This window comes from Aegilops tauschii, chromosome 4, assembly GCF_002575655.3.
Source record: "Aegilops tauschii subsp. strangulata cultivar AL8/78 chromosome 4, Aet v6.0, whole genome shotgun sequence".
NCBI classification, from domain to species: domain Eukaryota; kingdom Viridiplantae; phylum Streptophyta; class Magnoliopsida; order Poales; family Poaceae; genus Aegilops; species Aegilops tauschii.
The window spans coordinates 343,864,730-343,889,345 of record NC_053038.3 but is presented as its reverse complement, the minus strand read 5'-3'; positions in this window follow the sequence as shown (position 1 = coordinate 343,889,345).

Genomic DNA, 24,616 nt, shown 5'->3' with positions numbered 1-24,616 from the left:
TCCTTTCATGCCCATCTCTCTCGCATGCATGCTCCTTCATGTAGCTATCACTCTCTTTTCTCCGGCTCACCCGCACGCTCACTTCATGTTTCTCCTATCCTCGCAAACATGGTCTCTCGACGTCTCCCTTGAGAAGTGTCACACTCTCCCTATCATTATACATTACACGGTTTTCATTATCTCTCACGTCTCTACCGTTCTCTCGTATCACTAGGTACCTAAGCTTTCTTTTTCACCGCCACGCACACAGTCTCCACTCGTCTTTCACTTTGTCTTTCTCTCTATGGGATTCTCACACACCCTATATGTCTCTAGATATGAATCATACCACTAAAATTACTCTCTCTCTCTCTCCTGTAGACACAACATTTGTTGCGGTCTCCTTTTCGTCTCCATCCCAGACTGACATTATTCATTTGTTTACCGATCAGACAAACTACCCCTCTCTCTCTCACACACGCACACAGACAACTCCTGCTTCCACTCCCCTTCCCGACTACCGTCTCTCTCTCTCTCACACACACACAAAACTCTCGCTTTCGCACCCCCGTCTCGTATTTCTCTCACAAACATTTATCGACTAGCCTCTAGATAGGTTTATACACCCGCACACTCGTGCTTCCACTATCGCATACATGTCTCTCTCCCGCTCCTTGTATCTATGTAGATTTTTCTTCCCTTCTTGAGACACACCCTCTCAATCGTGTGCACACACACTATCGCCTCATTTTAAGCTGATACCTCTCGCACACACACTCTTTGTGTCTTTGTCACACATGCACTCCATCCTCCTCCTCTCTCCCTCTCTCTCTCACACACATGGGCTTTTTGCAACAACTAGCAAGATGCCCATGCGTTGCACGGAACATGAAGATGCATTTGTATGAGTAGTTTATCTTGTGGGAGAAAAGGATGAACAAGGGAAGGCCTTATTTGCAAGTGTGGAGAGGGGTGTGGGTATCTTTTTGCAAAATTGCCATAGTTTCCTTCCTATCCATCAGATATAGATCGGACGGCCTATATTGCAGGATGGCAGGCACACGATCATCACCGACTATGCTTTTTATAAGAGTAGGGATAAAAAATAGAGTTGGTGATGATGGTGGGCCTGCCATCCTGCAATATAGGTCGTCCGATTTATATCTGACGGATAGGAACGAAACTATGGCAATTTACCTGCACTCCTCTCCACATTTGCAGATAAGGCCTTCCCTCGTTCATCCTTTTCTCCCATAAGATCTTGATGTTCCGTGCAACGCACGGGCATCTTGCTAGTAAGAGTAGAAATTAGACATATACCACTTCTCGAATCTTGAAACCAACAACATTCCTCCCTTATCTCATCAAAACCGCCAAAGGAATATATTTTGAGTGAAACATAATATTTTTTAGTGATATACGTATTTCAAAACTAGACTTTTTTTCCTATCAAATCGATGAATATGTATTAATCTACTCAGATCGTGTGGCAACGCATTGGCACATTGCTAGTTGTTATTATAATTTTGTGGACACCAGACAAACGGTGGAGTACATATACGAAGAGAAGAGGCGCACGCACGCAGTCGGTCTCTCGATGTCTCCCACACATGAGTGTTACGTAAAGGCAACGTTAACAAATAAACCCTAAAACCCTAGGTGCACGATTGCTGCATTCGCGGGTACCGGGTACGTGGTGGAGCGCACCTTTGTAGGAATAGTCAGCTCGCGTGATAATTTGATCCGTAGGAGTTGATGGTCGGGACCACAGGTGAACGACTTGGAGGCGGTGGCTCGCCAGTTGCCACAGATCGAGTAGCCATGTTTGAAATATCATTTTTTAGCAGGGTTAAGAGTTCCGATTTTCAATGGCGCGTTATAAGTACTAAGTACTCCCTCTGTCCCAAAATATAAGAACGTTTTTAACACTACACTAATGTCAAAAACGTTCTTATATTATGGGACGGAGGGAGTAGTTTTTAGAACGATTTGTATGGAGCGAAAATGGAATTCATAGTACTACCTACTACGTACCTCCTTGGCGTATGGTTGTATGGGTTTATGTTGCGAGAAGTTGAACCTGGTAGTTCTAGGGCAAATACTATGTTTAGATTTAGATGTTGGTTTTCAGTAATGAAAATCGAAAGGGGGAAACCCTTCTTTGATTGAAAAAAACTACTACCTCCGTTCTGGTTTACTAGTCCCCATCGTTTTTGGGTCAAAGTTTGTCCACGAATTTTACTTGTAAAATGTGAATGGAAAACGAGATTTTGTTATAAGCAAACAAAAAAGGACTGGAGGGAGTGATTGCTCTGACACGGACGCGACCTCTCATAGCGCAGGCATTGAACCGGCGCGCCGGCCAAGAGGGCCCCACTCGCTGCAAGCCCGGCTGAACACGCCTCCTCGCCGCATGCAACCGGCTTCACTGCCCCGCCTGCCTTCATTGAATCCGCGCGTGTGCCGGCAACACATCCTTCCGCGAGCTGGCCGGCATTTTAGAACACAAAAAGTGACCAAAATATAATTAATTACGCATGGTCTTGACTTGTTGTGCTCGCACTCGTAGCAGGAACTAGAGGTTTTTCTTTATTCATAACTCTCCTCATTTTTTTTGGCTTTGAAGTGAATCATGGTTGTGGACATTATGTATGAATGTAGAGATATCTGTGAACATGGGTTTGATGTGGAAGTTGAACTTGGAATGTCGGGCTTGCGCGTGAATATACCATGTCCAATGCTTCGTCTGTTATTGTTTGGAAAGTAATTGCTGTTATTACATGACCCGAAAAAATATATTTTGTGCCACATCAGTAGATGCACGGACATCACAACAAGCATGCTGACTAGATAAACATTTGAACCTAGCTACTATGAAGGAAATTTTGTATTGACAACAGTTTTAGATAGCAGGAGACGCCTAGCCTGCTCTGCCTCTGCTAGCTTATTTCTGGCTTCTTCCATCTCTTCTTTGGCATGGGTGAAGAGAGCATCTGATTGCTCTTTTCGCTTCTTCAGGAACTCAGCTACATTCTCAAGGGTTGCTGCACACTTTCTTTCAGCCTTTACTAGAGCCACGAGGACACGAACAGCTGATGACTCCACCTGGCTTGTGTGTAATCCAGCATCATCTGGGAATTTGCACCTTGTGTCTAATCCAGCATCATTAGGGAACTGGCACCTTGTGTGTAATCCAGCCTCATTCTGGAAACATGATCTCGAGGTTGACCATACTTCCCTCCTCGCAGGAACTGCATCCTGACATGAAGTTACTTCTTTTTTAGATAATTACTCAGAGCAACCCAGATCCATTTAGTAGAAGCCAGATAAATAGAACTGCGAGAAGTGAATTCAAAAGGAAAAATATAAAAACAGACTACAAGGTGAGAACACCCACTTCCTACATCAAGCTAAAAGCGAAAGCATTAGGACGATTAAGAATCTTCTTATGACACATCGGAGAACACGAGGCTTAAGAGAAACAGAAACTACAACATATACACATCGAAGAACACAAGGCTAAACGAAAGTAATTGAAAGGGTGTTACTTACCAAAGCTCGTTTTACACGTTCGGTGCAGCTCCTCTTTAACTTGCCACGCTCCTTGAAGATGTCCCCAATATCCCGTGTTTGGTCTTCATTGCTCCTCTGCATGTTCGCACTCGTGGTTTTAAAATCTCAACATGGCAAGAAAAATATACTACTAGTAATACTCACGCATCTTGTGGGCAACATTAAAGCACTCATCTACCATGTTAGAGCATCTCCAACAGAATCGCAACGCGCGGCGCTTTAAAAAAGCGTTTACAGTGCTGAGATCGAGAAGTAGAGATAGAGAGTAGAGGATAGTTCTCAGCATAGATAGATAAAACAAATAGATTATTCAACTACTCCTCGTCGTCCGACTCCTCCTCGGTGATGTCCTCCTCCGACGTCTGACTGTAGGCATGAAGACACCGATCGTCGTCTGATTCCCAGGGCGACGCTACTCCTAGCCTCATGTTGAATTGAGCATTCGCTTTTCGCCTATGCTTGTCCTAGCGATAGGCGGCTCGCTCCGCGCTCCTCTTATCCCTCTCCGCCCTCCTTTGCTCGTAGAACTCGCGCTCGTTGATGATGTCCTGCGGGAAGCATTGGCGCCACAGCGCCATGGCTTCCTTGTCCATCTCGGCGATGCCGAGCGGTGCTCCCGCCTCCGGTTGTCGCGACGATCCTCGTCGGTGATAAGCCGCGGCAGAGGCGCAAGCTTCTGTGCCCGCTCCCGCGTCGGCACGTTGGGGAAGTTCAATGTTCTATGAGGCCACCGGAGGCGCCACGCCGCCGCGTCGTACACGCGGGCGGCCTCGTTGGCCGTGTTGAAATTGTCGAGGCCGAGGCGCATCCTGCGGAACCGGATCTCGGTGGAGAAGCCGCCGGAGGGGCGCGCGCGGACGCCGCGGTATCCCCAAGTTTCCTGGCGACGCGGCGGCGAGGCGAGAAAGAGCGGGGAGAGAGCGGTGGCGAGGCACAGAGCGGGGAGAGAGAGGTGGCAAGGCACAGAGCGGTGGGAGGGCGTTGGATGTTATAAAGCGCGCCGGACGCCGCGCGCCAAAACTAGCGCACGCCCGGCCGCTTTTTCCTGTGTGCGCGCAATCCTTTCCCGACGTCTCTGCTATCTCTACTCTCTTCTCTACTGTTATATTTATCTTATATTTCATATTTATCTCTACTTCTCTACTCTCTATTTTTTGTCTACTTTTTCCCTGCTCTTATAAAAAACAGAGTTGGTGATGATGGTGTTCCTGCCATCTTGCAATATAGGCCATCCGATTTATATCCGACAGATAGGAAGGAAACTGTGGAAATTTTGCAAAAAGATACCCACACCATTCTCCGCATTTGCAAATAAGGCATTCCCTCGTTCATCCTTTTCTCCCACAAGATAAACTACTCATACAAATGCATCTTGATGCGTGCAACGCAATGTCATCTTGCTAGTTCTAAAAAACTATCCATCATTTGCCACACTACTGGTTGCAGATGAAATACCTACCCAAGCACAGTGTGATACAGGAGCGACGCACAATTACAAGCTGATATTCTGTTGGACAATGGAGGCTATAACCAATTACTTTTACGGGAACAATAGCACCTAGGAAATTTGAAGGGTAGGTATGAACAAAATTGGAACTGCACATGTACTGCTAAGTGATTCAATACACACATTACCAATCGAGGAGGAGAACGATGGTCGCGGCGGCCTCTGTGAGTCATGGTCGGCAACGGGAGTCAGTTCATTGTCCACGACGGTGGTGCTTCTGCGCTTGGCGTCGGCTACCGGGAAGCAGATCCGAGACCGTGGAAGACGGTGCCGGGGAAGAGGCTCCGTGTATGACGACAACGGTGGACCAACTCTAGTGCGGCGTACAAGGTCGTCGATGAGGCAGATGCGCTGCGGTGGACGAGTGCGCCGATGTAGAAGGGGAGGAGCATGAAGGTTGCGGTGCCGTGGAGAAGTCTATTTTGTGGTGGGGATAGAAAATGGGGAGTATTCAGGTGTACTACTCTGGGTGCCGGGGTGGGGTTGGCTGGGTAGGGTGAACCTGAAGTTACAAAAATAGCCCCCTACCAACCGTCATCCGTAGGCCTGTTCCGAAGGCTATGATGGTAACTTCCCACTGCTCGAATCAGGGTCCCGGGAGATTTTCCCGCCGACCTCAAAATTTTGTGACACTGAACTCCCCGTGTGGCGTGTTGGGTGATTCGGCTAAGCAACTAGCGAGTAGTACTAGTAAACTCTGCATATTAGGTTTGACCGAAGTCAAACTTCCTAAAGTTTGACCAAGTTTATAGAAAAATATAAAAATTTACCATAACAGATATGTATGATGTGAATGTGAAAGTACATTCAATAATGAATCTAATGGTATTTATTTCTATTGTATATGTTAATATTTTTTGTTATAAACTTTGTGAGAGTTTACAAAACTTGACTTTGACCAATGCTAATACACAGACTTAAATAAAAACGGAGGGTGTACACATTTGTTTTCTTAGTATGTAGTGAATTAATCATTTGTTGAAATTGTGAAATAAATATATTAGGCTACTGACTTCGAATGTAATGGTCTATACAATTCAATAGTTACAATCATTGTCGAATTCCAAGATGTATACGAGGTCTATAGTACTTCACAACATGCTCAAACTCGCATAATCCCAGTCAAATGACAATCAAAATGCATTTCATAGTTATTACTTTGTAGGATGCAACAAAACCAACAATAACTCTACATCAGCCATTATAAAAGCAACATTTTGAACATATCCCAATGTGTGAATGAAACATGCAGAGAGAGCTTGCGAAGATGGAGCAGATAGGGCGGGAAAGATTGTATGTATGTGGACAAGAGAGTAGGAGACAAACCTAACGAAACAGAAAGAGGGAGATAGAGAGAGAAAGAGAGAGAGGAAGAAGTTAGGTCTGTGAGAAAGATGGAGACATGTAACATACGTGAGATGCGTATGCATCCGGATTCTGTACACGTGGAAGGAGAAGAGACAACAGGTTTGATGAGAGAGCTGGAAAAACATGGACGAGAGGGGAAGGACCTCGTGGGTTGAGGGATTGATAAATTTGTGCGGGGGAGAGAGGGATTGGTAATTTCGTGCGAGAGAGAGAGAGAGGTTGGGGGAGGAGTCAGTCAGCCGTCGTCACATTATCCTGTTTCCAAATGGCCCCGCATTCTCTAGCGCAGTGTGGTCGTCGTCTTTGATCTCCTCGATGCCCTCTTTGAAGATTGAGGTGTTGTGCATGCTGGGGTGCGAATAAGCACAAGCGAGAGTGATCGCCATATAACCTTGGATGGGGATGAATTGTGTGCTCGGGGAGGGGGTGTGTGTGTGATGTGTGCTGTCTGTGTGTGTGTGTGTCAGATATTGAGAGAAAACAAACCAAAGGAGAGAAATGTGTGTGTATGTGACGGAAAGCTACTTGCTAAACAGGGTATTCACGAAGAGATTGTGCGTGCGAGATAGAGAGTGATGTGCGGGCCTTGAGGTGGGCAGGGGCCGGGTGAGGGTGTCAAAATGTGCGCGTTGATGCATATGTTACATGCGATCGTGCGAGGGACGGACGAATCGAGAGAGATGGTTGTTGTGTTACGGATGCTCCTCTCTCTCTCTCTCTCTCTCTCTCTCACACACACACACACACACACAAGTAAAATAGAAGACTATTCTCTCATGTATACACAACGTATCGGCATATGTCTATGTCTCACTCATGCATGATCATTTGCACATTCACACCTCTCTATTTCTCTATCACACGCACACCGTCTCCACATTGCCCTTCCGCCACAACACACATATGGACACATACACACATTCTCTCTCAGTCACACACACAGGGGCTGTATGGTTTGAGACTAAGTTTGCCTAAGGTTGCCACACCTAAGGTTAGGCAAGTTTGACCAACTTAGGTGGGTGTTTGGTTCAAGCCACACCTTAGGCAAGCCACATTAGGGTCCCACATTACATACACTCAAAAAGTGTGGCAAGATTCCCCTAGGCTTGCCAACTTGTGGCTCTCATTTTGAAGAACTAATAACCTTAGGCAAGTGTGGCAACATTGTCTCTATGACAAGTGGGCCATAGGGGCAATAATGTGTGGCAAGCCAAAGTGTGGCAAAAACCAAACACATGCCAACTAAACTGTGGCTGCCAAATTTTGGCTTGGCAAACGGTGGCTGGGAACCAAACAGCCCCAAAATCAGTATTAAAAAAAACTAGGGCGCATCTAGAACGTCCAAATCCAAATAAACACGAACAGGAGCTAAATTCGAATATATGGAAATATTGTAGCGTCAAGAACTTTTCCCGGAAAAAAAGGTTGAGTAATATTCAGGGATTGTTTTCACACACACAAAAAGGTTCGGTGGATGTCCTTCGAGCGCGACACGGTGAAGCACCGTTCGATCGACCGCGTGGCCGCAGTTCACGCACTTGCATAGGGATTCCGTATCGCGGCTGTGGTAACTAATAAAAGCGCTGCCTAAGTCCAATGTTTACGTGTACTAGTACGGTTTTCTTTTAAGTTTGACCAACCCTATATAAAACTAAACTAAGCTCCCATACGCGCACTCATCAATATGCCGCCGCCGCCGTTGCGCATGCTGGCGCCCGCCTGCTCCGGCCAACAATTTCTCGCCCATCACCGCCGTGTCGCCGCCAAGCCGAAGGCTCGCCCACTCACGTCATCTGCGGTCCTCCTCGCGATGCCGCCGCGCTTCCAAGCACACGAGCAGCTGGTGGAGCTGCGTATATGCACGCAGCATACGAAGAGGAGGACGAGCACATGCTCCAGCATGCCGGCGAGGAGGAACTAGCATGTCATTGTCGTCTCCGCCGGCGCGGAGGAGGCGCGCATGGTGGCTGTCGCGGCGGAAGCCGGTCGCGCGCGCGTCGAGCCTGCAAACCGGGTGCGGACCGGAATCTACCTTCGAGACCTTGAATGCCACATGGATCCTGCAATCTGAAGGAGTAATTTCGGCCAGTCGACTCTTGTGAGCCGTTTGATGCAACATGGATGGCTAGAAGGGCTTCTTCAACCTCTGAAATAGATGCACGGTTCATCTTCTCAGCCCGCCACACGCCTAACCGTCTGTCGCCGCCGCGCCCTGCCGTCAACCGTGTGCCACCGCCATGCTCCCCCCACCCCCGCCATCTGTTTAACCCCGGGCACGGTCCATTTTTTCTGGCGAACTGCATTCCACACCCAACACTCATAAGATAGATCATGGGCACGCTGCCGTCTTCTTCCTTCACTCCGTCGAACTTCTTTCACAAATCGACTGACCCAAATTATACTACTAGGACGAACGTATTAACTACAGTAGGAACACGAAGATACGAGCAGTAGTACCAACAGCAAGAAGAACAGTAGTAAGACATGGTACTAGTACTACTGTACGTACTAAAGAGTTCAAATAACGAGAAAGAACATAAACATAGTTCTGCTGGGCCTCAGCACAACACACCCTTGAAAATAAACTAAGCAACTAGTCCGCTTGACACTACAGTAGAACCATCATGAGTGATGGCACTGCCACCTACTCGGAGTCCGAGTCCACGTCCTCGACTTCGTCCTCGTCCCTCTTCCTCTTCGCCGATGCTTCTTTGCTTGAACCGGACACTGGGCTCTGCTTCTTCATCCAACCCTTGTAGATATTTAAACAAAGGTAGGCATCCATTGCTGCGTACAGGATGTGATCTTCATCTAATGTCTTCGACTCCCATGCATGATGAAACTCGTGATGAGGTTTCTTCAGTTTAGCGTACGAATGATCAATCATGGCTGCTGCCAGGGTCAGCATTGAAGGTTGAGAGGAGGACACCAGCCCTTCCTTCTAGAGGTCGAAGGGGTCGCCTACAACAAGGCCTATCCGACCCAGGATTTCCTTGTCGTTCCTAAAGTCTACAGTAACGAATTTGACTCGGCCGCCCTTGAGGAACTTCTTAAATTCCTCGCACTCAACGTCGGCATGGCATATGTGGTAGACCAAGCATAAGTCATGCACGCAAACCTGGATCACGGCGGGCTTCTTCTTCTCTGCCTCCTTTAGTTTCTTCTCGCTTCCCAGGACTGTGATGTACTCAACATCTAGCCCAGCGACCCACTCATCATTTGAGTTTTCGAACATGCGTTTGAAGCGAGCAAGGCATTCTTTCACCGTTATGGAAGAACGGGTGTAGATGACGTCGAACTCATCGCCGGTGATGGTTCTAAGGTTGTACTCACGGCCGATCATGGAGATTTGGGATGCCATGGATTTGGAGGAGGGTTAGGATTAGTGGAACTGCCGTAATGTGAAAGGACGGGACGATTGGGAGCGAACTGTTGTAAGGTACTGTACTACTAGAAGACGGGGACGAGTAGGCATGCGAACGGCGTGGGGTTTCTGGCTTGCCCGGTGGATAAATGGCTGCAAGCCCCCAAAGAGTTCTCGATAACTATGAGGGACCCACTAGATGTCATGTCTACTAGACCCATATCGTAGGCCTGACGGTATAGCTTCTGCATGTTCGCACGCCATGCCGGCTTGTGTGTAACTTCAATTAATTCCGTCAACCGTCGCACCTCCCACGACCTTCGCCGCCCTCACGCGGTCGCGCCCTTTGAGACTTCGACCGGCTATAAATGAGCAATTTTTTCCTACTCCGCATGCATGATACTCCCTCTGGTCCTTTTTACTTCCGTCAACCGTTTATACTAAAAATATCAATATCTACAATACTGATTATAATGAGTACTCCCTCCGTCTAGGTGTGTAAGTCATCTTACGAAAACCAAATAATCTCAAAACACTTAGGCGTGGTGCATTAACTTCTACCTCGTTTCTTGTTTCTTGACTTATCAAGCAATAAGATATGTGGGGTGTGCATGATTTTAATGACTTGAGACTACCAAACACGACATGCAGTGGTTAGTTCATTGCATGCAATGCTATTAATTAGCAAATAAACATTAAGTTCTCTCATTTTCCCCTCCTCCTTGGTCACGGTGCACAACCTAAGATGACTTACTCACCTAGACGGAGGGAGTATAAAGCACCTCTTGGGTGGGTTAGATCTTTTTTGGGTTAGTTGAGTTCAAACTAACTCTAACACATGGATCCAAACAGGGCCAAGGTTAGCTATTAGAGTACTACTACCTCCCTTCTAGTTTAAAGGGCTCGATTCAAAAATTTGACCTACTCTTAGCAAGATAGAGGCGGTGGAATAGTTTTTGTAGTTCTTCACAAAAAAATGTGTTTACCAATGCATGCATGAACACTAGTTACTCTAACCCCCCTCTCTTCTTTAATTATTTGCCACATTAGCATGTTTGCTATTCCCGTGTGCATGATACCAGCTAAGATACCACCATTATGGCCAGCCTTAATCATCGCATGCAATAATTTAGTGCACCTTGAAATATGAACATGTGTGGGGCGTGCAATACCACCATTATGGCCAGCCCGTTCGTCTCCAAATCTTTTCCTCTCCATGTGTGGAAACAATATGCCTGCCAGACTCTCCTTCTCCCTCCGGCGGTCCCACCACTCCACCCCGTGTGGAAAAAATCTGCATGCATGACTCTCCTCCCCCCGCGCTCGTCCAATCCATTGTGACCGGCAATATTTTCACCCCTTCCCTCCCCCATAATTTACTCCAACAAATATGCCCACGTAGCTGTTATTTAACTGCAGGTGCATTGGGTCACTGACATATGGGCCAAACAGGGGTCGGGCCCACATGTCAGTGACGCAACTGGACCTGCAGTTAAGTCAGTGCAGCTCGGTCCATATCTTACGTAGGTGTGCCATTGCTCGCTATAAATATTGCGCCTCCCACGACATCGCTATCTCCTCCCCCTCACGTTCACGTTCATCGCTATCTCCTCCCCCTCCCTGGCTCCCTCTCACGTCGACCACCATGGCATCGCCCCTCCCAAGCCCTAGGTGCCCCTCGCTGCACCGCGCGGACGGTCACTCGTCATCGTTCCGTTCCTCGCCGCCACTAGTCGAGGAGGACGCGTTGGCGTTCCGCTCCTCGCCGCGACGCGTCGCCGTTCCGTTCCCCGCCGCCACTAGTCGAGGAGTACGCGTCAGCGTTCCGCTCCTCGCTGCGACGCGTCGAGGTGGACGCGTCGGCGTTCCCAATCTCACTAGCACGTGCGTCGGAGGACGCGTCGGCTCCCTGCTACGAGGAGAACGCCGCGCCGACCGCCGAGCCCCCCAGCCTTGAGGAGCTTTGGAAAGAAATGGATGTCTCCTTGTGGGAGGCTTTGCCTCCAGCAGAGCACGCCAAAATAGAGGCGGAGAAGAAGGCCGAGGAAGAGAAGCGCACCGCGGAACAAGCTTCCTGGGAGGCCTATGTCGCGTCCGAGAGAGTCAGGCAATTGGCTCTTTGGCAGAAGGCTCGTGCGAGGGCCGTGAGGGTGGCGGAGGACGCCCGTGCCGACGCCCTGAGTGTAGTCAGGCCCAAGCGCCTCATCTACACTTGGCGGTACGTGGACCGAGTGCACGCTTCCAGTGAGGAGGAGTACCTGTTGGCGCCGGATCACCACACCGGTGAGATCGCGCTCGCCCGCCGGCAAACCGCTAATCAGCACCTCACGAGTTGCGAGGCTGAGGAAGAGGCGTTGTGTCGGCGCGCTGGGAAACGGCCGTGCACTAGGGCACTCGTGGCGCGCCGCAAGCGCTCCTGCGAGCGTCGTGGCTTTTAGGAGGAGTATAATTTTTGTTTCGTAAGGCGATCTCATTAGTTTTGGGACGCAAATGATAAATTCCGAACCTTCAGGAATTATTAGCGTCCTTAATTAAGTATTTAAAAGGGAAAGTTTGGAAACCTTGTGTATTCGTATGCATTTTGCAAGTACGTGCATATAGCACAAACTTTACTATATACTATCGCACTACACGTCTCTCTCTATATATGCTTCCAGACTGTGCTACTCCCTTCATCCAAGTCAATAAGTCATCTTTGGTTGTGCACCGTGACCAAGAAGGAGGGAAGACTTATACACCTAGACGGAGGGAGTACTACTATTACTTATGTACATGCAAATGCACGTTTTAACATTACGATGCGGTTTTTGTAAAAGTAGAAAAACAACACTAGTCAAGCTTGTGAAACGATTCAATGCAAAACAAATGCAAAAATGCTCGTTTGATTGTTTACTTTTAGCTTCCTTCTCTGTGGTTATTTCTCTGTCATACTTTGTACGGAGTATCTCACTGGTTGGAAAGGCATGCAAATTCCCAAACCGCTTCCTACACCCTGTATCGAATTTTTTGCCTAACAAGTTGTGCCATGCAATTGGAATTCCAACTTGAGTACTACTACTAGTAGGAGTACCAGGGGCCAGTTCTTTTAGGCTTCTAGAGTAGTAATCCCATAACTACTACCTCCGTCCTGGTTTATTGGTCCCCATTGTAATCTGTGTCAAATTTTGATCATAAATTTAACTAATGAAATGTTAGTGCATGTCACATGCACTAACATTTTATGAGTTAAATCTTTGGTCAAAATTTAGCACAAATTACAATGGTGAGGAATAAACCAGGACGGAGGTACTACTAGTAGTAGTTTAGAAGCCCAAATAAATGAGTGAGGCGCCTTAATGTTACTCTCCACTGTGTCTAGTCTTATGGAAAAAGCTGGGGAAGCCGCCAAAAGAACTGCCCTAGGAGTAGTAGCTAGGGATACTAGGAGTAGTAGCTAGGGATCGAGTGTGCGAGATGAACCAGAGAAAGTAAATGCAGAGAGATGAAATGCAAAAAAGACGGAGGGATGTGATGGTTGCTTGTCCGTTTATTTTACCAAGCCACTTATTACTGGGAGTGGTTGGGTTTTGTGATATGACGGCTTTACTGCCGCGCCACGAGCGGGGTGAGACTCCTGTGCAACGCCGCCCTCTACACTAGTACTACTACATCGGTCGTGGATTATCCTCCATTGAATTTGACTGAAGATTTAACTGATAAAATGTTAGTGCATGTCAACAAAAACAATATCGTTGGATTCATATTTGAACATAGTTTTCAATGATATAATTTTAGGTGACATGCATCATCATTTATCGTACTATATATAATGTTAGTTCAATTTTTGGTCGTACTAATCTATAGTAAGGTGCCCGTGCATTGCACGGAAGAGTGAAATGCATTGATCAGGGAGTTGTTTATTTTGACAAAGGATGTGGGGGTCATCTCATGTGTAACGGGTATCGATAGGTTTGTTCGGATATTATTTCATCTCTAGAGCTCACAAACATCCGGGTGAAATAGATAAAAAAATATCTTTTCCAAACAAAAGCGTTCAACTGTTCAACCTGCATCCAAAACTTGTGAAGAAATAACTCTTATTGTGCTTTGCAGGAAATGATCTTCAAGAATTAGTTTTTGAGTATCCATTGTTATACATGTTGGCTACAGATGACATGGCACTTTCTTATAGTCAACAGTTGGCTATACTATTTAAGTATTAACCATGCCCTTATACACCTAGACGGAGGGATTAAATCAGGATGACTTGGAAGGGGGCAGAGGATATGTAAGAAATGGTTCATCATAAGTCTTTCACCAGTACTGTAGTAAAAATTCATACATGGAAGATTCTAGACTAAACCATAAATGGATACACTTTTATTCATGCGTGATACTCCAATAGAGCAAGATCATGCATGGAAGTCTCCACATGCTTAGACAGCGGATACATTGAGCGAAGACTAATGATCAACATTTAACTTGATAATGCAGATGTCTAGGTGAACCTCCTTGGAGTCCCCGTGCACATTGTTGGGGGTCAAATAATACCGTGCGTCTTCCATGTCCACATCAGCGGGAAAGTCCCAGCTCGGCAGAGTCCAAGTATGCTTGGCGTAGCCAATGTCGCCGCCCACGTACCTCCGAGGGGTAGTAATAGTGAGCACGCACCCGTACATCGGCCTCATGTCAGTGTCAACGTCAGTGGCGTCGCCCCTGACGCACATTACAGAGATGTGGTGGCGGCCTGCGCGGGCCTCGCCGGTGGCCACGATCAAGAGGAAGACGCTGCCGTCCTCCTCCGAGACTAGCAGGCGGCGCTGATCCTCCAGCGACTCCGGCACGGTGAACGGGTAGCACGTCTCGTACTTGATGTTCTTCGCCAAGGGCCAGCAGTGATTGCCGCACGCCTGCGTCAGGTGATGCACGATGTCCGTCGGCGAGCCCCAAAACAGCACCGGGCACTCATAGCAGTAGACGAAGGGCTCCTTGGAGGCATCGACCAGGCCGTCCATGAAATGGGAGTGGCTGTAGGGGACATTCCGCCAGTTGAATATATGAGCAAGTTACTACGAGATTTAGTCCGAATAAGCACAAAATAAATCATGATGGCTATAACAGAGATTAAACTAATCATGTGACTAGCATAGTAGATGAATAGATCGAATCTAGGACACAGACTAGAAACATGAATTCTACCACGATTTCGAACTGGAAGAATAGAAACACATACGGTGCAACGGGAGCAGCACCATTGGCGTTGAGGTTGTCGCCCATGTCGTTGAGGAAGAGGTTGCCGAGGTCGGGGAAGAAGTCGTCGTCGGTGAAGTCGTCTGTAACGACCCGACCTCAGACGGTCAAGTCTCTGTGCTTAAGTGTCATCCCTGGATCGGTATGCTGACACACACAGTACTCGAGGATTTATAACAGAGGTAAATCACATGTATAAAGTAACGTAAATACTATTACCTCAATCCAAATAGCGGAAGTAACAACAAGGTTGTGGATTCCCATCAACACCAACGGCAAAGTTGAGTGTAGAAATCGTAACCCTAACGTATCACTTAGTCGTCGTAAGAAACCTGCAACACGAGACGTTGCAGCCACAAAGGGTCAGTACATTGAATGTACTGGCAAATTCACACCATAGGACAATGATGAAAATAATAGCTATCACTACATGCATATTTGGCTGGTGGAAAGCTCTATGGTTAACAGGTTTTTGCGAAAAGCCAATTTTCCCTACTGCAAAGGAATATATTTTATTTAACTACAAAGTTTGTTGAAAAAAATATTGCGAAGGTTCCTCCAACTCAATCCCAAATTTATAATCATTAACCCAATCAAATTAATTAAATAAAGTGATGAGATCAACATGATAATTCAAGAACCAGATACTCAAGATGTCCATAACCGGGGACACGGCTAACCATGATTAGTTTATACACTTTGCAGAGGTTTGCGCACTTTTCCCCACAAGACTCAATCTCCTCCGTTGGATTTCTCGCACTACATGGTGTTTGAGAAACGGATGACCGAGACACAGCCTTTCAGAAGCAATAACTCTCTACTCTGGATAGACAGTACCACCTACAACCCACTACATCTGCTAGTCTACCTCTTCAAGAGCTTCACGCAACTTACTCAACTATGCGAGAGCCCATAATGGCTTGTGGCTGCACACGGAAGTTTCTAGCATGAATAATCTTATGATCCCTTTGAGCCTGGGTGGCGGGCCGTAGGATGATCACACAGGTCCTCCGGGATATCCTAGGACAACACTGGATTCTCCAGGTGCCCACAAGCAATCCACCCAGATGTGTATTAAAGTTGTCACCTTAAGTTGAACCATTAAATAAACAATCTCACAATCTGTCATGGAATACACTCAAACCCAATCCACGTCTACGAGCATAGCATAGCAATATAAGCATAACATAATAGTAACTCCCAAGGTTTGAATGCAGGGCAATAGGTTCCTACCTCATCAACTACTTCCCAATACCCACATGTTATCAAGTCCTAACCATGCAGTGTTTGAGGGTTGAAACTAATGCATAAAAACTGGGTAATGAAAAGTATGATCAAAGTGTGAACTTGCCTGTACTGTTGATGAAGATGATTCGCACTCAAAACTCTTGATAGTTTTACTCGGCACACTCCGGTCAATCTATCGTAAGCAAGCAATAGTAACCACACATAAGCAATCACTCGAAAGATCGGAAAGAACGGAGAAAACAATTTGAAAAGCATCAAAACCAAGCAAATAACTCTTGCAACATAAAACAATTTCTAACAGTACCAAAATTATGTGAATTTGGCCTTATCGGAAAGTTTAGGTCAAGAGCTTCGATTTGCAAAAAGAATCAACTCAAACGGAGTTACGAAACTCAAGTTACGATCAAACGAAGTTTGAATACAAATCTATTTGAATTCAAATTTTAAAACTTTCAAAAACATGTTTAAGTTGGTTAACTGGATAGAGGGGATCATAACGAAGATGTGGGCGTTGGTTTTGTTGAATTTAGACAGACGAGCAAAAAGTAGTGATCGTTTGAAGCAGAGGGACTAATCTGTAAGAAAGATAATTACGAATAGGTCCCTGACGTAAATAAACAGAAAACGAAAAAACTAAATAATGAACGTTCGTTTATGAGATCTAAACAGTGGACGTTCGCTGTTTAATAAAACAAAAAAAACAGATCTAGTCTAGGGTTTAAAAAATGAACTTAAAGAAAAACCGGATCGGACCGGGGTAGGTTTTATACCGGTCGGCAGCGGTTTTCGTCGAAGAACCGGCGACGGCGGTCACTCCGGCGAGGGCGGCGTCCTCCGGTGCGGCTGCGGCAGCGCGGGCGGCGGGGTGCGGCGCAGGCGACGGCAGCGAGCGGCGCGGGCGGCGACGCTAGCAGGCGAGCAGCGGCGCGGGCGGCGAAGCAAGCGGCGGCGGCGGCGCGGATCGGACGCGGGTGGCGGGGCGAGGCGCGGCGGCGGCAACGGGGTCCAGGGGGCCCCGTGTGCAGCTTAAAAGGGGGAGGGCGGCAAACCTCGCGAGGCGTCCCGAGTCGCCACGAGGCGGCGACGACGTTTCCTGGCCGGACTCCTCCCGGAGTCGGTCGTGGCGAGGTGGTGGGCTGGGCCGCGGCCGAGCAGGAGCGGGGCCGGCCCAGTTCGGTGGAGGGAAGTTTTTTTTTTAATAAACAATTGTTCAGATAAAAATAATAATAAAAACAAAAGAAACAAAAATATTATATAGGCATATAATATGTCAAAATTTTCAGAAAAAGATTTTCTACAAGATGAACATTTTTCTAAAGTGAAATAAAATTCACACAAATTTAAATAAAGCAAAGAGTGCTACTTCTCTAATAAAATCCAATAAAAATCATTTTAAAAATACCAAAATTAATTCAAATTTATTTCTCCCCAATTTTCTGATGTAGGGAATCATTTTACCCTAATTTCCATATACTTTATTTTTGGAGAAAATTAATTTGAATAATACCCAAATAACCCCAAATTGAAAATAATTTTCAAAAGGACTTTAAATTGATCCTTTTGAACTTCCAACTCATATTTCATATAATTTGAAGAAGTCATTTTATCTTCTCTCATGAAAATCATTGAGTTGCTTGAAGTTTCTGAATTTGAAAATATTTCCAAATAAAATTCAAATCTTTTCAAAACCCTTTTCATTTATTTAAATGGAAGAATTCATGTCATCTTCTCTCTAGGGTTTGTATTTGAAAAGAATTTGAATTCATGGAAATCAAAATGCAAAAATGAAAGTTTGGGAAAGTCCTTTTATTCCCTCTCATTTAACTTTCAAAAAGTTTCGAATTTCACCCACTTTCAGTCAATCAATCACACAACAATCAAACAATCAATCAAAACTATCCATTTAATATAACATTCCGAAATTTAGAATTTTGGGATGTTACATCGTCGCTGCTAGCAGTCGCGAGAGTGCGCTCCCCAAATTTCAATAGCGCCCGCCGAATGGAGTGCAATAGGGAGTGGCTGTAGGGGACGTTGCAGCCACCGAATGGAGCGCAGGAGTAGCCCACGAAGCAGTAGATGGTGCTCCTCCCTAGTCTCTATTCTTATCTCTATCTCTACTACTCTTCTTTGTTTTTTATAATATACTAGTTGTAGTTGTCAAATCAAATAGTACTGCGCCGTCCACTGTACGCCCGGCTGAACACGCCTCCTCGCCTCCATCAAACCCCTCCGTTAAACCCGCATGTAAACCGACAAACCTACTCCGGCCTGCGGGAGGAAATTTGTCGGTTGCCGTTGGAGAATAATAGAGTCACGTCCAATCCATTTGAGTTAATTGCGTGTATGATTCTCCCTCTATAAAAAGTTAATTGCATCCTTAATCTTGTATTCTAAGTACTCTGTGGGTTCCACTGTCAGTACAGTGTACATGACTTGCAGGCTGGCTACAAATTCGTACAGAAAGTTAAAAAGAAACAAATCCATGACTTGCAGGATTGGAGTTAGCACCGATGGCGGTTCGTAGTCGTTCCACGCTCGGGCATTGAAGTTTGTAACTATTTTAGATTAGAACATACTACTCCTCCGGTGCTAGTAGTAGAGCAGAGTCCTACTCCACTACTACTCTACGCAAGCAAGTTAGGGCATAGTAGCAGGTACTGTAGGGAGTACCAGTACTGTGATCACTCAAGCAAGTTGTCTGACTTTGATATGACCCTACGCTGCTGGTATGTGCCTCGTAAGTCAAGCGGCGTGCTGTAGTCATCATCACCTGTCCACTTCCCGCATCACATATTCGCTTCTCCATCTTTATCCGCTCTTCCATCCCCGCTAAGGTGCCTCCCCCCTCGTCCAAAACCCAAGCACTAACAATGGCAGAACCGAGCAGCGTCCGCCGAAAGAGTGGCTGGAATTCGCTCCCCACAGAGGTAATCAAGCTCATTGTTTCGCGTGTGGACAATCTCAGTACCATGCCGCTTGCCGCGTGCTCGTCGGGGTTGTACCGTTTACTCAAAGCCCTCAGGCCGGAGCTTTTTAAGCCAGCTCCTTGCTTGCTGATGCCGCCTGATCTTCAGAAATGGCATGTCACGCAGCATAACGATCATAGGGTGGGGTGCATCAACCCCCTTGACTGCGATCCGATCCCCGTCACCCTCAACTACATTAACGGTATGTACTGGGTCGGCATGAACACGTCTTGGATGGTGCTCGTCGACGGTTGCGACAGCTGGATGCTCGTGGAGGTCTACACCCGGCGATTGATCCCCCTTCCTTCGATTAACACTACACTGCTTTGGCACCGCGGCCCAGAATACTCGGAATCTTACAGTAGCCAACATGATAACAAGTTTGATTTGCTCAAGGTTGTAATCTGCCAAGTGCCCACAAGATCTGTTAATTATAAAGACTTCAGGCTAATTGCGTCTTTCAACCGCGGTCTCGCCTATCTGACAGGTCACTGCGGTAAGTGGATAAATCTGCACGTCCATCGCAGGATCATACATCCTCCATGGTTCTCTGATGCCATTGAACACAAGGGCTTCATTTACGCTGTCAACTCCTTCTATGGCTGGACGTATTGCTGGCCTACTCCAGTTATCGCTACAAACGGCTGTTACAGCACTATGTTACTTTCCTATGATATCATGATGGCTTGCTTATATTACTGTCAACATTTACTGAAAAAATATTCATGCTCATAACATGTTGTTCTTAAGATTGACTACATCAAGAGCCCTTTTTTACTTGACTCCAACTTTTTTTGGAGGGTTATTTGATTCCAACTTGATATGATGTTGTAGGCCGCCTGGTGTCCCTACCCTTCCTAATCCCAGAACCTTTCAAAGAAAAGTGGCATGGCAGTTGCAGGTGGTTCCTGGCTTGATCAGACGATGGCGAACGATTGATGATCGTTCGCACGTACCGGACGTGTTGTTTCGCGGAATACAATCACAGTCACTGCAAGGTCTTTGAGCAGGATCCCAGCTTCTCTGGGCCTTGAGGAATTTTTGACTAGAGGTTGGTAAGTAGCCTTGGTACACGCTCTCTATTTGTCGGACTGAATTATTCGATTAACCAGGAGATAACCGACGGCAAGGGTCATGATGGCAGCGCGGTTTCGTTCATCAGGCAAAACTGTGTGTACACAGCGTACCATGCGTCTCTGCATGCACCATACCCTGATATGTGCCGCCACGCTCTGCAGCCCAAAGTAGGAGAGAGGGTCGCAAGTATCAGACTTCGACCTGCTGGCTGGAGTTTCCCCCGTCAGGCACCCATCTGGTTCAAGCCGTCAGCCAATCTCCACAGCTTAATAAATAGTAATGTCTAACTGAGCCAGTTAGTTAGATGCGTACACTTGGTGTAGTAGGATCTTTATTTAGTTTGATGCATACACTTATTCTTTTTTGGTAGCCCTTTTGTAATGATGGCTGATGTTTGGTTTGGAAGAGAGAGTTGCGTCTTCACTCTTCTAGCCTGCTTACTGCTTCTGTTGCACCCCCAGCCCTGGTTGCTGCTGCTGCTGTTTTCAATGTACAATCAGTAGTATATTTCGTCTGTTGGTTGAATAAATGTGTTGTTAGAATGACAAACACAATGTTGTGGAAGTCGTTGCACGGTACGATCCTTTAGTGCCCCGTACCGTACGTAGCGCATACTATTTTTCGTACGGAACACATTTTCCACTTGTTGATAATATGCAGCCCACTGATGAAGGCCCAATAGAGAAGCCCATAATTAACCGGAAGGGAGGCTCTCCCATGAATCCGGCCCAGGTACATGCTCATGGTCCCCTAAACATAAATAAGTAAATAAATAAATAAAGCTAAATGCTCATGCACCAGTTCTTTAAATACACGATTTAACAGGAGGATATTATTTCCTATGATAGTGTCGTTACATTCAGTCGATATTATTCTTCGGCAAAGATAGCGACCAGTCTTCTTTCTCCCAGCATTTTCTTCCTGCAACCAGCGGACCCATGCAAATCGTAGTCAACGTCGTAAATAGATCCGTTCCATTTTTATTTTTCAATAAGAATGTCCAACCCAGCCCAGCACATTGGCGACAACACTTTATCATCCGCCTTGGTGCGCTCGCCGCGGCGCCGCCGTCCGGCCCTGTCAACATAGTTTTTTTCCGGAACGGTCCCTATCAACATAGTGAATCGGGAGAGGACTGTAGTTGTGAGTATGACAGTACGGACCCACCAGGTCCACTCCCGAACACAAGCAAGCGCCTCTTTTACTACTCAGATGAACCCCTCGTTTTTTACTCTAATCCACCCTGCTGATATCTGGGACCCACATAATTTTCAACGTATAGTCAATTAACGACAGAATTGCACAACTTTTTTTAGTAGTAATTCGGAGGAGCAGGCTATAAACTGGGTTGTGCGGTCTCTGTGGCCCGTCAAATAACATGACCATCCCAGCAATTTTTTCTTTGGGAAAATAGGTAGCCCAGTATTTCTTTTTGAAGAATACCCAAGCTAGGCCTATTTGTTTTCTCCGACTTACTGGGCTGCAAATCTTTCAAGACGAGGAGGGATGCATTCCGGCCTGGCCAAAGAGTATGGTCAGTGTCTGTTAAAAGTAATATCAAAAGGGCTTGAAAATTCCAAAAAATATATAGCAAATGGGATATTAGTTTCTTTTTTTGTTTTTGTTCTTTAGTGATATCTTATACGTATTTCATTGGATTTAAAATGACATAGTACTAATTTATTTTTAAATTTGTTTTAGTATGGCTACTAATTTTTGGTTAATTTTTTAACCCTGGTACTGACCAGAAAATGGGCAGCAACTCTAAAAATGGAAATCGGGCTGCAATAAATTCCATATGAATTAGAAATGAGTAAAAATAATAGAAAATGGGATGTACACGCCATAGATTTCGAGGCTGACTTGTTTACGCAAGGCTTTGTCAGTCAACACACGATTCTAGCAGCAGTGACTGTTGGATGTCCATCCAACGGCCGACGTGCTTCTTCAATCTCTGATCTTCCTGCTCCAGCCGCCTAAACTAGCGCCGACGGGACTGCTTGCTCCCTCCTCTTGTGGCCCGCTGTGATGCCGCGCAGGCTTCCCCGGCCCACCCTACTCCCTCCGCTGGCCTGGCCACACGCAATCAACTGCCTCCTTATTATGCGAAAAAATGATTCCTCCCACTGACATCTGGGGCGCACCGGTTGGGAGGCTGACCTGTGGGCCTACTGAGTTGACGCGTACACAGGGCTTGTCAACTTAGTCAACAAACGATTCTAGCAGCAGTAACCGTTGGATTTGAATCGAACGGTCCTGCTGCTTCTTCAATCGCTGCTCTTCTTGCACCAGCCGCCCAAACCAGCGCCGGCGAGACCGCCTGCTCCTGCCTCCAGTGGCCGGCTGTGCTACCGTTGAGGCCTCATCGCCCCCTACTACTCCCACCACTAGCCAGGCCCTGCGGCGATGGCTGCCTCACATCGCAGCCGAACCAGTGAACCCTCGTACTCCTCTCCGCGTGGGCATCCACTGCCGCGTCTTCCCCGGCTCCGCATCGTCCCCTTCCTAGGCCTCGCCGTCGTCCACCGCCTTGGTGCTCTCGGCGCGGCGTGGTCAATGTGGTCAACGACCGACTTCCATCGGAAGAGTACTGTACGTGGAGAGGCTGACTGCTGGGTCCACGGCCACAACCCAGTTTTTTTGTGATTTGCCAAGTAAGTCGCTTTGTCAGGCCTGTTGGGCTGCAAATCTTTCAAGAGGAGGAGAGCTTTCATTCGGCTGGCCGAGAAAATGGCCTATCAGTAATGAGAAATGGGCTGTACATTTTTAAAACACATCAAATCGGCAATTAGTTTCAAATTTCTTTTTTTTCATTTCGAGATTTTAAATTACATTAATTTTTATGCGTGGACATTTTGTTGGATTTTATGTTGATATACATTTATTTTTAAAATCAGTTTGAATGTGACTCAAAATTTCGGGATTAAAAATAGTTCGGACTGCACCGAAATATGCAAAATTTCGTATAATTTTTTAACCGTGGCCACAATATGGGTTGTAATGCTAACAAAAAGAATATGGGCTCCAAAAAAACCTTAAGAATTAGCAAATGGGCTGTAAATTATTAGAAATAATGGCAGATGGGTTGTATGTTGTTTTCCACAGATTTGAGGCTTTCCTAAAAAAAGGTTGACGCACAAGCAGTGACCGTTGGATGTCCATCCAACGGCCGTCGTGCTTCTTCAATCTCTGCTCTTCCTTCTCTAGCCACTCAAACAAGCGCCGGTGGGACTGCCTGCTCCCTCCTCCCCGCGGCCAGCTGTGCTGCCGCGCAGGCCTCACCGCCCCACCGTACTCCCATCGCTGACATAGCCATCCCTCTACTCACCCACACCTGCTGTTATTCTCCGACGACGGCAGACGAACCAGGAAACCCTCGTACAGTCGTACTCCCCTCCGCGTGGGAAACAACTGCCGAGTCTTCTCTGCCTCCGTGTTGTTCCCTTCCTAGGCCTCCCCATCGTCCATCGTCCTGGTGCTCTCGGCGCGGCCTGGTCAACGTGGTCAACGACCGACATGCATCTGAAGTGGACCGTACGTGGAGAGGCTGACAGCTGGGTCCACGGCCGCACGCAAGGAAATGCCTCCTTATTACGCGCAAAATAATGAGTCCTCCACCTGACATCAGGGACCCACCGAAAGCGGCTCTGTATTTCGCGAAAAAAACATTACCGCCGCTGACAGCTCGGACCCACCAGCTATATCTTCGCACGCAAGGAAGTGCCTCCTTATTACGGACAAAAAAATGAATACCCCCTTCTAGCTGGGACCCACCATAGTGGGTGGCTGACTTGTGGGCCTACTAAGTTGACGGGGACAGAGGGCTTTGTCAACTTAGTCAATATGCACGATTCTAGCTCCAGTGACCGTACGATGTCCATCCAACGGCCGTAGTGCTTCTACAACCTCTGGTCTTCTTGCTCCAGCCGCCCAAACCAGCGTCGGTCGTGCCTCGTGCTCCTGCCTCCCGTGGCCGGCTGCGATGCGGCGGAGGCCTCACCGCCCCCTACTACTCCCACCGCTGGCCAGGCCATCCCTCTACTCACCCACACCCCCTGTTATTCTGCGGCGATGGCAGCCTCACACCGCAGCGAACCAGTGAAGCATCGTACTCCTCTACGCGTGGGCATCCACTGCCGCGTCTTCCCCGGCTCCGCTTCGTCCCCTTCCTAGGCCTCGCCGTCGTCCACCGCCCTGGTGCTCTCGGCGCGACGTAGTCAATGTGGTCAAGGAACGGCTTCCATCGAACGTGGACTGTACATGGAGAGGCTGGCAGCTGGGTCCACGGCCGCAGCAAGGAAG